The 7,343-nt window shown below is 44.9% G+C and overlaps 1 long non-coding RNA gene across 3 annotated transcripts in view; it reads left to right on the forward strand.

Moving 5' to 3' along the window:
- The first annotated feature begins 6,511 nt into the window (after positions 1–6,511).
- LOC148005477 (uncharacterized) overlaps positions 6,512–7,343 on the forward strand; it is a 7,029-nt gene continuing 6,197 nt past the window's right edge. Inside the window, exon 1 of one of the 3 annotated variants that reach the window (XR_015622611.1) lies at positions 6,512–6,686. This is a non-coding gene — a long non-coding RNA (uncharacterized LOC148005477). The remainder of the gene's footprint in view (positions 6,687–7,343) is intronic. The other 2 variants (XR_015622609.1, XR_015622610.1) reach the window with 2 other exon arrangements.

The raw sequence follows: 7,343 nt of genomic DNA on the forward strand, positions 1-7,343 counted from the left end.
CAGGGAGCAGTCTCTTCTGGTTTCCCAGGCTTGTCTGCCTCTCTGAAGGTTTAGCTCTCCCTCCCACGGGATTTGGGTGCAGAGAACTGTTTATCCGGTCTGTTTCTTTCCGGTTCCGGTGGTGTCTCAGGCAGGTGTCCTGCTGCTCCTGGGCCCTCCTCCACGGGAGCCCAGAGGCCTTATACAGTTTCCTCTTGGGCCAGGGATGTGGGCAGGGGTGAGCAGTGTTGTTGGTCTCTTCCGCTCTGCAGCCTCAGGAGTGCCCACCTGACCAGGCGGTTGGGTCTCTCTCTCACCGGGTCTGGGAGCAGAGAGCTGCTGCCGGCCGGGATCCGCGGGTGTCACATCTCTGTTATTTTAATGAAGGCATTCATAGCTATAGACATTCCTCTTAGAACTACTTTTGCTGTGTCCCATAGTTTCTGGTACGTTCTACGTTCATTCCATTTGATCCTAGGATTATTTTTTAACCTCCTCCATAATTTCTTCCATGATCCACCAGTTTATGATCCACCAATTCTTCAAAAGTCTATTGTCCAAGCTCCATATAATTCCATAGTTTTTGTTGTATAACTTGCTATTGTGGCTTATTCCACTACAGTCTGATAACATATAAGAAATTATTTTGATTTCTTTTTCTCATTCGTTAGACTCGTTTTAAGACCTAAAAATGTAATCTGCTTTGGAGAACGTCTCATAGGATTCTGAGAATAATGTGTTTTCTGTAGCCATTGTGCATTGGTAATTCATATCAGTTACCTGGTAAGTCTGTTTTGGCTGTGGTGATATTTAATTCTGCAGCATCTTTATTTTCCTGTCTGAATGGTCCATTTATTGTCAATCACAGTGCTGAAGTTGTCTATAATTGGTTTTGGATTTGACATATCTATGTGCAGTAGCGTTCATTTTTATGAAATAAATGTTTCAACATTTGGTACATATATATTCACAATTAATATGATTCTTCACATTTTTTCCTTTTATTGACATCTGATGACCTTTTTACCACTTTGACTAATTTTTGCTTGTAATCTACTTTATTATATATATGAGATATGTAGATATGTACCATATGTATATATGTATATAGATATAGATGACATAGACGACATAGATAAATATTCCTGTTGTCTGTGGTGGTAGTTTTGGCTACACTGCTTTTGCTCCCAGCAGGTTGTATGCATGTACCCACCTAGGAGCTATCTGAATTCATGAATGGAAGACAGACAGACAGACAGACAGACAGACACACACACACACACACACACACACACACACACACAGGTCAGTTAATTTTAAAATGCCTTGCTAGCTCAAAGGCTGGGCAGTTCTAATCCTCCCTGAGAGTGGCACACATTTCCCTCCTGTAATTCTGCCTTAATGCCCTCTAATTCTATATTTTATCTTTCTCTCCCTGGCTCCTTCTGGGTGGCTCCCTAGTCTCTGCTGCCCAAGATGCCTCTGGGCAGCCCTTTTGGGGACCGCATTCATTCTCACCTACATTTAGGATGATTTTCCTTCTGTAGCTCTAAATCCTAAGCGTGGTGATCCTCCTTTTCCTTTTTCCAGTTCTTAGCCCATGCAACCTAAAAGTCCTGCCCCTCTCTCTCCACCCAGCCATTGGCCATTGGCTCTTTATTGATTGATCAAAAACCAATTGGGGACAAGGACCTTCAGCGTTTGGACACGCAGATTCCCAATTAATTAAAAGCTTTAGAGCCAATCAAGAGTTGTTTTCCCGGGCTGTTTAGTTGATTCATTGATGTCCATCTTTTTGCCCTCAGCCTTGAAGTCATTGCCTGTGAAGTGCATTACTTGGGAAAACAAATGTTGTGATCTAATTTTTTTAAGGTACACTCAACAGGTCTTTCCTGGTTTTTTGTTTTGTTTTGTTTTGGTTTTTGTTTTTGTTTTTTGGGTTTGGGGGGGGTTGTTGTTGTTGTTTTGTTTTGTTTTTGCGGAGGAAAGGGGAGAATCCTTTTATTTTTGTAGTTTGACAGTTTCACACATTTATAGAATTCAATAATTCCCACTCACCATTCCCTGCCCTGTAACCTCCCTCTCCCATTGTAACCCTTCCTCTCAACAAGTCCAGCCTCCGTCACTCTCGTTCTTTCTCTGTGTGTGACCCTCGTAGGAGTTACTTGCCTGAGCACGGGCGGGAAGCTATTTAGTGGAGCAAAGACAGTTTAGCAGCGTCTGTAGCGCCAAAGAAAATGACCCTTTTCCACCCCTGCCCCCACCCCTGCCCCCACCCCTGCCCCCATCCCTGCCCCCACCCCTGCCCCCACCCCTGCCCCACCCCTGCCACCTGCAGACATTAATTTCCAAACGTCTCTCTCGGCATGGCAGGTCTCCTGTCCATGAGAAAATGGTGATGGGCCCAACCTTACTCAGGTCTTACACAGAATACTATGGCTGAAGCGAGTTAATGGGTTCAACGGCTGTGCCAGGACCTGAAGACATCTTTTTGCTACATATCTCCCCGACCCCAACTCTTGCTTCTTTCCCTCCACACACTCTTCTGCAACGTCCCCTGAGCCTTGAAGGGGATGATAGAGCCGTCTCATGTAGGGTTGGACACTCCACCGTCTCTTAATCTCAGACCTTCGGACAATTATGGGTTTCTGCATTTAGCAGAACATCAGCAGGAGGTTTCCCCCACAAGAGTCTATAGTCTCCCGTCAGCGTTGGGTTTTTCTGGCTGACACGGTTGGATGGTATTGACTCTGTCCCGGGTCTCATTTATTCTTCTCATGAAATTCTTACCTGTGCATGGATGATACCTTCTTTGTATACAGGATCTTTTCAGGTGTCTCCGGGTCTCTTAGCTTTGAGGTCATAAACTTCTCTAGTCTGTGCTTCTCCTGAAATCTCTTTACTTCCACCTCAGTCTTAGAAGATAACTTTGCTAGGAATAACAGTGTCAACTGACTGCTCTTGCTTTCGAGTCTTGAAATATTTAATTCCACGCTTTTCTGGCTTTTGAGGTTTCTGCTGAAAAGTCTAATGTTGCTCTGATGTTTTTGGCTTTGTAAGAAAGCTGGTGTGTTCCTTTTTGCAAATTTTATTGGTTTTTCCCCCCACTGTTTTTTACAGTCTTAACATTTTAACTACAATGTGTCATAGAGTGGTTCTTCTCTGACTGTATCTGGAGTCCTCTTGTACCTGGGTGACCACTTCTTTCCCTAGATTTCAGAGATTTTCTGCTATAATTTCATTTGAGTAGATTTTCTGTGTCCTTCGTCTATATGTGTGTGTGCACACATGAGGAGGTCAGAGGTAAACTAGGTGGGCTTACCACTGTGCTTCGGGGATCCTCCTGTCTCTGTACACACCCCACATTCTCAGCACTAGGGTTACAAATGCATGCGTGTTCGCCTGCCTTTTCCCATGAGTTCTGGAGATCCGAACTCGGGTCCTCACAATTGTGTGGTAGGCATTTTGACTAAGACATCGCCCCAATCGCACTTTGATTTTCAATCTCTGTTCTTTTTCGATCCGATGTTTAGCCCCTGATCATGGCCCATTTTTATTGTGAATGTCGGTAATACTTGGGGTTGGGGGGTGTTAGAGGCTTTTTTTCTGTTTATTTCTGAAATTATAATTTAATTACATTTCTTTCTTCTCTTTCCTCCTTCCAAACTCTCCTATCTATCCCTTCTACCCTTCTTTGATTTTGTGGTCTTTTTTTCCAGTTAATCTTTATTGCAATCATCTATGTATTTGTATATATGCTTCTCCTAAATATAGCCTGTCGGGTCCACACAGTGTTTCTTCTGCATGTGTTTCCAGGCCTGACAACTTGACACTGGACAGCCAATGCTGTGCTTTTCCCTGGAGAGGACCATGACCCACTCCAGCCTTGCTCTGATGCCTACAGACCTTTGTGTAGGGCAGAGTCCTCCTGGACTTGTCCCCCATGCAGTTTGGCCTGTTTATTGGTGTCCTCCTTGTTCCCCTCACGTTTGGGCATCATACCAGCGAGATTTTACAAATGTAGCTTCTGATGGTACCAAGAGACGCGACCTCACAGCAAAGCCCCTTACAATCTTTCCTTCCCCCACAATGTCCTCTGAGCTTTATGGGTGGCAGTGTTATGTATCTGTACACTGGGACTGGGACACAATAGTTCTGCATATTGATTGGCTGTGATTTCCTACAGTGGCCTCTGTCTGTTGCAAAGAGAAGTCTCCTTGATAAGGGGTGAAGACTACATTTACTGTATGGGATGTATGGGGTATATATAGGGTCTAAGGGTGAATGTCTATCGATTGTTGTTAGGGAGTCTGCTGGTCTAGTGAATTAGTAGTTGTAGAGACTCCTCCAATGACCGTGATTTCACTGAGTGGTTTTCCAGGTTTCCTCCTCGCTGAGGTGATCCTAAGTCCAATTAGAGAGCTGTTGGTACCTGCCAAGGTATGCATGCTACTTCTGCACCCCATACAGTTATCATTCCATGCTGGTCATCGTTGACCCATCAGAGCTGGGTAGAACTGATGGTTGCTGCCCTCCTTTGGAAGCTTGCATGGTGCCTTCTGGTGCCATGAAAACTAGTCCTCAGGGAGGGGGCTCCTCAGTTCAGGGGTGTGTGGGTCCTGTTTTTGAAGTGCATTGTCTCTTCAGAAATAAGAACTCCCTGCCACCTCTGGGGTGTTATCAAGGGCAACAAAAATAGGATCTGTTCTGGATATCTCTTGGGGAACCTTAGCCAACATTAGAAAGGAGACTTCTCGTGTCCTGAAGAGAGGAAACGCCATAAGCCTTACGAGAAATTTTCATTTAGTTTATATATGTATATTTATACGCTGAATTACTCACATTGCAGGGTTTTGGGTGGTAAACAGATAATGCCATGATTCTCTTTGGGTCTTACTGTTACTTTACCTCCCTCCTTCTCCCTACTGATCTCCCTCCTCCTTCCCAAAGAAGTTCCCCATTCCGCTCTTCCCTGTCTGATGATTTGTATTTTATCTCAGCTCCTTTTGTACCCCATGAACACTTTGGTTTGGTCTCTGATCATGTCCCATAGTTTGAGTTGTTGTCACGTTTAGACTTTAATTTATTATCTAGGTGACAGACAGACAGATGACAGACTGCAGACTGCATGACTGACTGATACGCAGTATTTTTCTCGAAGTTGCCTTTCCTTTCTCCTCCCTCCTCTCATCATCTACCAATGGTTTTGGTTATTTGCTTATTTGATTGTTTTACTGGTTTCCATTTCACCTTTTTTTTTTGTCCCCAACATTTCTTTTCAGCGTACTTTTCAAAATCTTGATCTCCCTGATAAATCTCTCACCCATGATGCCAACCTCTTCCCCTCTTCCATGACTTCTTTGTCCAGTCCTCGGTTGGTTTGTGTCCTCTCTGACGTCGCTGATCATTTTTACAAGTAGACTTTTGCGTTCTTCGTCTTACGTTTCAACCGTTTCCCTTACTTTTGTGCTCAGTAACCAAGGAGCTGCGATCTTTAGGAGGTGCTGTGTTGCTTTGCTTTTTAGTGTTTCTTGGGCTGCTGTGTGAGGGTCCATTGGTTTGGATACAGCTCTCCCAGCTTCATTTTGGGAATCTTCTTGGAGAGAAGTCTACTCTTGGGCTGATACCGAACCCAGTCTAGGCAGCTGTCAGAAGCCCTCCAGAACGGTCTTTGCTTTGGGAACATTCTTCCTTTGGATACCAGTGTAGCAGAACAGGCTGAAAGTTATAGAGGGAGAATAGAAGTGAATTTGTAAAAATGAAACCACATGATACCAGCAAGGATTAGCCTCTCCTTTGCTGGGCTCTGGTGCATAGCATAAAGGGAAGCCTGTCTCTGAATCATAGCATAAAGGGAGCCCTGTGTCTGATGCACAGCATAAAGAGAGCCCTGTCACCCCACCTTCTTCTTCTGTTATTATTACTTTTTCTAGTGCTTGACACCTTTTCTTTTTATTGTTCGCTTGCAAAATGGGTGTGCTAACAAGGACTTGGCCTGAAGGTGAGTTTCAAAGAGAAAGCTGTACCGAGTCTCCACCCTAAAAATCCTCCAAAGAGCTTCTCCAGGCCTAGGATTTTTCCCAGCTACCACCCCTGAAATGTCCTTTCCTCTTTTGAAAATGGGAAATATTCCACTATGAGACGGTTTCTACCTCATTTTCCTAAACCCGGATTTAAACACCATCTTCTCCACCAGCCCCTGTCTCTTGTTTCATTTGCCTCTCCCCCAAGACCCTGGCCCACAGAAGCACTAGGCACTAGGACCTCCAGGGCCAGGTACCACTAAGAGCCTCTGTCAGTTATACTTAGCTTTGCAGCAGGTGGGCAAGGCAGATTCTCCCATGCTCCTGAGACCAGTTCATTCAGGCTAGAGTGGTGATTACATTAGCCAAAGAACATCACCGGGGTGTGTGAAGGACAGAGGAAGCCAGACAAGCCCTGAGTCCAAACCTAGTCTTCATGCTTTAAAACCCACAGAGCATCAAACGCCCCTGGGGAGAGATGAGGTCATAGAAGTCCAGGGCTTGAGGAGGCTTCCAAGTTCTGAGTCCCAGCTGTAAGCTGTGAGATCCGTGGGTCAGCTACTAACTTGAGTGATAAAGTCATCTCCTGTCCTCAGAGGGCCAGGCTACTGACCACTGCTCCATTCACTGCCCAGACCCAGTCTCCAGCTATTGCCTCCTCCTCCCCACCACTGCGTCTCACAGGTATTTCCCGACGTAATAACATGGACCGGAGTCCAGGGCACCCACTCAAGTGCCCCATAGACATCTGTTAATTATCCAGTTTCTTGTGTCTAAGGGCAATAAACTAGACTGGAGACAAATGGTTAAAGACAGAAGTAGAGATGATGTACAAGGTAAAGGAAGGTATGCCCGACAGTGGGTAAGCTAGTTCACAGCAAGAAGAAGGCTTCTACCCTGCCATACCACCCCAGAAGCCCTGCTGTCCTATTAGTAGGCAGTCTAACTGGAGTGAGTTATGTCATGGTGGTCTGGCTGACTGGCATCTCCCTAGCAATTAGAGGCATCTTCCCTTGACAACGTCTATTGAGATCTATTGCTTTTTTTTTCTTTTTTCTTTTTTTCGGAGCTGGGGATCGAACCCAGGGCCTTGTGCTTGCTAGGCAAGCACTCTACCACTGAGCTAAATCCCCAACCCCCTATTGCTTATTTTTAAAATGGATTATGTGGGGTTTTATTGACTTGTTTGAGTTCTTTATAAATATTAGATATTAAGCAGAAGTATACTTGGTATTTCCTTTACTATATACGTTCTTTACAGTCATCTCCTCTGCAATACAGAAGCCTTTCAGTTTGCCGTAATACTGCGTGCCCTTTCCCACAATCCTTTCCCACTTCGAC

This window comes from Rattus norvegicus, chromosome 6 (genome assembly GCF_021556685.1).
Source record: "Rattus norvegicus strain SHRSP/BbbUtx chromosome 6, alternate assembly SHRSP_T2T, whole genome shotgun sequence".
In the NCBI taxonomy this organism is placed as follows: domain Eukaryota; kingdom Metazoa; phylum Chordata; class Mammalia; order Rodentia; family Muridae; genus Rattus; species Rattus norvegicus.